This window comes from Neltuma alba, unplaced genomic scaffold (genome assembly GCF_004799145.2).
Source record: "Neltuma alba isolate B1F8T4 unplaced genomic scaffold, ASM479914v2 tig00011202_pilon, whole genome shotgun sequence".
NCBI classification, from domain to species: domain Eukaryota; kingdom Viridiplantae; phylum Streptophyta; class Magnoliopsida; order Fabales; family Fabaceae; genus Neltuma; species Neltuma alba.
In genome coordinates this window covers 146,197-154,151 of record NW_021635926.1, presented here as the reverse complement: position 1 = coordinate 154,151, position 7,955 = coordinate 146,197, and the positions used below count along the sequence as shown (strand labels likewise).

Here is a 7,955-nt window from a genome sequence, read left to right as displayed (position 1 = left end):
ACAAAGGTGTCTTGAATTTTGAAGGACGATATAAAATTTACAAATAATTCAAAAACGTAAAATCATTTCGAATGTTTTAAATAAAATATTTATTCTGTCAATTTTTAATAAAATTTATGAAATAATTATTAAATATAATTTACAGTACAATATACTCCCTCATTTCTTTCTTTTGTTTTGGGCGTACATACTCCCTCACTTTTAAATATAAAATTTAATTAGAGAGTTTATTTTACTCCTGAATGTAAGACATTAATTTATTTTCTCTCCAATTTATACTTTTTCCTCAAATTATCCTAATTAATTATAAGAAAAAGGGCCGCATCATTTAAAACCATTTGCCCATCTATTTTCCATCATGTTCTCCGTTATTCTTTGACCTTCAATATTCTTATAATCAATGTCTCTCTCTCTCTCTCCCCCTCTCCTTTCATTTTTAAAATGTCGTACAATGCTTACCAAGTCGTAAGTAAGAAGAGAAGGAGGCATGTGGAAAGAGCAGCGAAACTAATCAAAATATTGCAATCATAATATACATGTCGCCGGACTCCGTATGTACAGTACACCCATCGACTGGGGAAAAACAACAATAATTCAACACCAGAAAAAGACAAGACCAGCGCTCGGACAATCCACACAAACACTTCAATTATATATGTGTAACAGCTTCTTCTCGAACTCCAGCCAAAGAAAAATGGGTAGTTCAATTAGGAAACTGCTCACCTTGGCAGTCTTTTTATGCGGGGCCCTTCTCCTTTTATCAGCCACTGGTTACTGATCCCTCATCTTTCTGATTATCTTTGATTTCTTTCATGATATATATACATATATATATATGCATATTAATCATTACATTGCAGGAGTAGAAAGGGTGCAAGCTTTGTGTGGGAAGGCAAGTGGAACATTCAGAGGGCCGTGCTTCAGCTCAAGCAAATGTACTGAACTGTGCAGGACAGGAGAGGAAGCCATTGGAGGAGCCTGTTACATCTTTGCTTGTCACTGCCACTATGACTGTCGTAACCCATAGCCTCTCTTTCTTTTGTGTGTGTGATAGACAAACTCACCACCACAACTATTCACTCTCCGCTTTGTGGTTTCATTCTTTACTTGGGGAATAGACTTCATCAGTGTTTGTCACTTCTATATGCATAACAATTATTCACATGGTTTCATTCTCATACATACAATTAGAGATTTCATATGCGAATTAAACGACATGAGTGGACAAGAATGTCTGTGATAAATAACAATACCTGCTAAATTACCAGAGGATGGTAATGTCGGAGGAACTTGCCCATGAGGTCATGATACTGATGTCGAATTCCGACTCGTCTTGCTCTTTCTTCAGACACTGTCAATAAGTAATCTTGCACAAGACATAAACATAAACAGTCATACACCAAAATTAATTGTGCTAAGTACAATAAAGGTCTTAAGTTTAAGCCTATTAAATAAAAAGTTATGTTAGAGAAACTTTCCCTTTTAGAGCTGACGTGGTTTGTATATGAATTCATTGGTATCATAATACCTGTCACAAAGGTAACAAGATGCATATAATCAACGATATGTTATGTTGGACATGGATTGATCTTGGGTTATTCCTTAGAGAAAAACAGGACTAAGTTTGCGCGCGAGACACAATGAGATGATGCAAAGTCTATAGCTAGACCCCCAGGTTTCTATTCAAGTATCTCCTGGAAGCGGTGAATAAATTCATCTGATTACAGAATCATTATTTCCATAAACTGCAGTTAAATACTCCATCTTTACAAATATTAGTACCATCCCACAACATGGGATAATTATTTTTAAGCTGCTTGATGAATCATGATTATATTCAAAAAATGACGTGCAGGCTAAAATCAATTATGCAGAAGGTCACTTTATACAATCTGATCTTGTTTGGTATAAATTCATCAGTGATTCCAGTTTACCTATTTTTATATGCCAAGTCTATCTCAAAATCTCTCCAACACTATCACATAGAAAACGAATGATCAACCTATGATTCATCATCTCGTTTTAAACTTTGGATCATAACAGTTGAAATAGCCTAAGAAGGCAAATCATTGATAAGCACCTTCTCTGGGGTTTTTCCCCTTTAATTATGGGGACTTGTTTACTGCAACAGAGAATATTGTTTTCGCTAAAGCTCTGAAACCAAAATATTGCTCCAGGTTGAGGATTGAAGCATTTTGAACAGATCTCATGAATCCTGAATTTGCAAGGGGATGAAAATAATCCTCAGAATATATATAGTTACTCGAAATTTACAGTGAAGAGAGCTGGTACCCGTGGCCCCTGCTTTGATTACCACAGTAGGTAACCTGTCATAGCATCATTTCTGTTTGCATCATATTATATGGCATGCAATGTCACGGGAACAAAGTGTCGCATCATAAGGAATAACAGCAAAAACGATTGATATTCTGGTCATGTACAAGAGGCTTTTTATCAAATAAATCAGATTAAGACAGAGAAGAATACTAACATTCAATGGGGCAAGCAATGCATTGTATGCCAGCAATGTTACAGTATCTACGTAGGTTGGATTATTAAACTCCACAAGTTATAGAAAGCAGAAATGCATCACCTTGGATTTGTATACGGATTTTCAAACAAAATTGGTTCAGGAATGGAAGCCAAGGTTTGAGATTGCAATGGGGAGACTAGCAGTAGTTTCGTCCTCTTCGAGTGAATCCTTGATACTAGAAAGCTTCGAGGAATGTTTTTTAATGGCAGTGTAATTGTTAGGAATCAGGTTAGTTCTAGTCTACTGTAGTACCTTCTGTTGCTTTTCTTTTTTTCTTTTTGGGCCAGGTGGTACCTTCTGTTGTAATCTAATGTTTCTTCATCAATACATACATATATATATATATATATTCATGATTAACTTGGGCATTTTTCTTTTGTAATTGGACCTGAAAAATGATAAAAGAGAGTGTACACGAAATGCAGTGGACCAAAGGTAGTGAAGGTAGGAAGTTTGAAAACAGAGGAGACTCTATGCTGCTGCTTAAGTTTGAGTTGGAGGTGAAGGTGCACAGGTAGGCAAAAGCAAGGATGAATAGATGCTTTCTAAAACATGATCATCTCTGCAGATCATTCTTGTTCTGTTCTGTTTTTGTTTTTCTTTTCTGTTATTTCTGATTTTTTGGGGAGGCTTCTTCAAGCGGAGGGGAAAACAACAATGATAAATACAAGAGATTTCTTTTTCTCAAATTAGTTTCTTCTTATTGACACATACATTTCCACCTAAATTTGCATCATTTCTTGCGGTGAATCACAAGGTCTTGATTACTGCCACAAAATGAAATTTGAAACTCCGAGACATAACAGAAATGTTGCGTTTCCATCATTAAGCAGTCACATATTGAGTGTCATTGTGTTAACTATGTTCTAACTAGATATTAATTCTTCTATCATCCCCTGAAGCCCTGGACCTTTTCTGCTCGATCATATCAGCAAGTGAGAGTCAACTGAAACTTTCTTTTGAATTACTAATCCACTACGATGCTATCACATAATTCATCGGATTTTGATCATGCCCAAGATGATCCAACTCGTTTCCTCTCCGAAGAGTGTCAATACATTGCAGTTGAAAAGAACATCGTAGAAAAGAACATCACGGTTACATAAAACCAACACAAAATTGAAGAGAGATGCCACTGACATACTTCTTATTCTCTTCCAGTAAATTGAGAGATAATTTTGAAAACTGCATAAAGATAACAAAAATTTCAAAAGGCAATCTCATGCTTTTTTCCATACTTTATTCATTACAGTACTTCTGAAGTACGGATACATTTCTCAGATACAGAACATGACTTCCTCAACACAGATGACAATACCGACTTGCAGAATCAAGAGATTAGGAAGCGAGATGAACAAAAGAATAAGATAATTATAGTATATGCACAGTATATTACGCAACTTATCCAATAATTACCAAACCAGAACAAAACTCAAGCCGTGGACATGACAGAGAGCCTGCTCGGAGTCGGCCGGAAATTCAGCCACCTGAGGGCCAACCTTCGCGGCGGCGGCGTTAGAGCCCTCCTCAAGATCTCCTGGCTCGTCGGACGCTTCTTTAGCCTCCTCTCCGGAACCGCGTACCCGTGACGCGTGCACCGGACCAAACCGGGCCGGTTCGAGCAGGTGCAGGGGGGCCGTGACTTCAGATGAGGAGATGACGTCGACATGAGACTGTGTTTCCGATCAAGACTAAGCTCGTCCATTTTGATTCCGGAAAGTGAAGATTTTGAAGAAAGCTCGGTGCTTTCTTTGATTTGCCTACCAGTACCTGCCAGCATTTCTGTATAAACGGGAGGTTTTCGGATTTCGTGAAGCTGTGGTGTTTGGGTTTTTGAATTACTTTTGGAAACTATGAAGGGGAAGGAGTTGTGAGGAAGGGATAGGATTTCTTAAAGCTGTGGTTTTAGCGTTTGGGTTTAGAATAGCAAGTTGGGGGAACTTATAGGCAAAGAAAGAGTTATGAAAGAAAAAGGAAGGTTCAACAAAAATGGCTCCGTAATTTGAATGGCTTGACCAAGACTTGGTAAGGTTCTCCGAGGGGTTGAAGTCTCGAAGATGACCAGAAAGTGAAGGGCGATAAGGCGGCAACACGTTTGAGCTCTGACTTGTCCACTTGTCCTAAATTTATTGAAGTGAATTATTTCACAACATCAACTAAAGTATATGCATTTATTCCCCATAAGCAAAGGGAAAATAAATTATTTAATATTTATTTTACCCCAAAGTACTTATGCTATTTTACCCCAAAAAAAACACGAGAGTAGTTTGGTGTGGAAAAAATTAAAGTAAGAGAAATTTTGGACAAAAATTAAAAAAACAAAAACAAAAGAGAGAAACCAAAATAAATTTTCTAACTAAGTTTAGAACCGAAGCTAGTGATGTTGATCAAAAAGGCAAGAAGAAGAGGAAGTCAACATTAATCATTTTTGAAGCGAGGGCGAGTAGTTGAGGTGCAATCCCACCTGTCTTCAACTTAATCCCAACATAATTTTAACACTGCCATATACAAGTAAATAAAAAAAAATATATGTATTTCTTTTTTTATGATAAATACAAATATATGTATTTCAATACATCATCCATATTTCAAGCCAAAAAAAAAATGCATCATCCTTATCAATTAATACTGCTATAAAATATCAAAATTTTTAGCCTTGCGTAGAAAACATTATACCCAATTTATTTAGTTATGAAAATATCAAACTATTAACAATTAATTATCATTCATAATAGTATTTTAGACAAGATTGTCTCCACTGAAAAAATACTTGTGCCTACCAAAGGAAAAAATGACAAAAACATGTTGAATTTTCAAACAACAAATAGATCGAAATGACTACTTTTATAGTAATGATTTTGACTATTTTTATAATATTCCATTCTTGAAATTGCGCATATCAAGGGCCACCTGATTTTATTTAATATTATAAATAATTAAGAAAGTACTATCTAACTGAATTGCTGGGCTGGGGAGAGGTATAGTCCAGTTGTGAAATGAAATGAGAAAGTAAATGAGAGATCACAGAGGGACAAAAGGCTTTATGTTTTTCTTTTAGTTTTGGTTGGTTTATTTGACTCATTCCTTCTGCTTTAATTTCTGGGCTTGCTTCATATCTACTTTTCTTTCAGAATTAAATTAAACCTACCTGACAGCAAATTTTTAATTTAAAAAAATTATGTAAAAGTCAAACAAATAAAATAATTGTTGGCAAAAAAAATAAATAAAATAAAATAATGCCACAAGACTAATTGCTATTAATATATAGTATTACGTGTGATGAATGTACAACATCATTTGTAAAATTTAAATAACATTTCACCTTTTGAAGAACTAAAATAAAGGTTGAATTCATGCGTATGATATTTCTGCCCATTCCTCGATACATTTTAAATATGTTAATGCAACTTTCATTTTTTTTTTAAAAATAGTTATTTGGGCCGTCAATCTATAGCGATCGCCTTTTTATGGTGCCTAAATGAGCCGAAGAGGCCCAGGTGAAAGCCCTACAATACGGTGGATGTGGATTGATTCTAGTCTCTGTACAATTAAAAATATAAAATGAAACAAATATAAAGAGAAAAAAATATTAAATTTTACATAAAATTTTATTTTTATGTCAAATTATTTTTAAATATTTTGTGGTTAATAATTTATCATCAAGAATTTTTAATATTGAAAAAAAAAACAGTATGACACCACTCTATATGTGTGTGCGCGCCAATGTTGTTCTTCGTTTTTTTTGTTCTTCGCATTTTGTCGTTACATTTTTTGAGTTCTTTTCATGAATAAAAGTATTTCTTATAATGGATTAAAAATTGATTTCTCTTTTTCCTAAATGACATTCATTTTCATCTTAGGAACATATCCTTAAGTAGTTTTTTTTTTATATAACATATTTAAAAGCTTTTCAAACTTGTGCATATTTTATTTCTACGGAATATGTGTTTGAAAGACCATACGTGTGTGGCTTCGATTAATATGATATTACCTCTAGTCCTTAATACAAGAGTTTATTTGATTTTTATTTTGATCTTAAATATAAGACCATAATCCATTTTATCTCTTATATATATTTATTTTTTTCTAAGATAGTTTTTATAATAATGGTAATTCTAACCAATACACTTAGGTAATAATATAAAATATTTTAAAAAAGACAATACATATGTATTACATATAACTAACTTAACTAATTTTCTTAATATACTAAAATTAGTCAACTTATTCTTATAAGATCAAAGATGGTACTTTTTTTTTATTGAAGGCAGAATCTACCTACGCATTAATGGTCAAGAAACACAGTTTGGAAAATATTTGACACTTATGTTGACGGTTGGATAATCATAAAAGACAAGCATCCTCAGATGTGGAAAACGGAGGGATCAAGCTTCAGAGGTAGAAAAGTCATATATCTTTTACAGTGCACATTTGTCTTCAAAATGTACTTTCGCATTTTTATAAGATAAAACTTCTCTTAAATACTACCTATATTGTGCAAAATTACTTAAAACAAACCGATCCAAACTAGTCGAGCAGGTTAAGGTTAATGATGCCTGTGTTCATCAAAGTGTGTGGGTGTGTTTTTGGTTCATAAAGAAGTGATTTGGACATATAAAACGCAATATGCATGTGAGGAAAAATATTTTTATTTCACTTGATATGACAAACAAATACCTTTATTGAAAACAGAGCTGTCTGTTTTTCTCATTCATTATGTACTAAATAAGCTTAGGATTCTGTGTTGATGTATTCATTATGCATAAAGTGTTAGGGCTGAAATTCTTTTGTGGAGATGTGAAGATAAGGGAATTGGTAGCTAAGTTACGTGTGCTCAAAGGCAAAGCTGCTAAGCAGAAGGAAATTAAAGAAGATGGAGGACTGCTAGGGTTGATATTGATTAATCTTGCTCATATTGGAATAGGTGGCACTTTTATATGGAGGGATATGTTGAAAGAAAGCGAACTTGTTTGTTAAAAGAATTGGATTGAGCTCCGGTTGAGGTCATGGCTTAGGATTGTTTTATCTAATAACAACATGATACTAAATATAAGATTTCAATCTATTTTATCTCTTATATTTATCTTTTTAAAAAAAATCGGCATTGTAATAATGATAGTTCTAACCAATAGTAAAAATATTTAGGAAAAATGACATTTACTTATTACAAATAACTAACATAACTAATTTCTTTAATTTACTCAAATTAATCAACTAACTCTTATATTAAGGACAATAAGTAATATCTGATATGTGCCAATCTATATATCCTGCTTCTCAGAGTTCAAGAAGCTGCGTTCTGCTAATAGAATTGTAGCCTAATGATATTTATGCTCCTCTATAAATAGAAGGTTATGTGACATGCTTGTAATTGCAAACAATTAGTGTCTCTTTTAAAAACCAAAAAACTAGAACAAAAGAG

At 33.7% G+C, this 7,955-nt stretch overlaps 1 long non-coding RNA gene across 1 annotated transcript; it reads right to left on the bottom strand.

Moving 5' to 3' along the window:
- Positions 1-508: 508 nt before the first annotated feature.
- LOC114762231 (uncharacterized) lies at positions 509-4,548 on the bottom strand. The gene is made up of 2 exons (XR_003742235.1): positions 2,081-4,548; positions 509-1,366 (listed from the first exon to the last, which is right to left on the bottom strand). It is a non-coding gene; the product is annotated as an uncharacterized LOC114762231 (long non-coding RNA).
- Between the last annotated feature and the right edge of the window lie 3,407 nt (positions 4,549-7,955).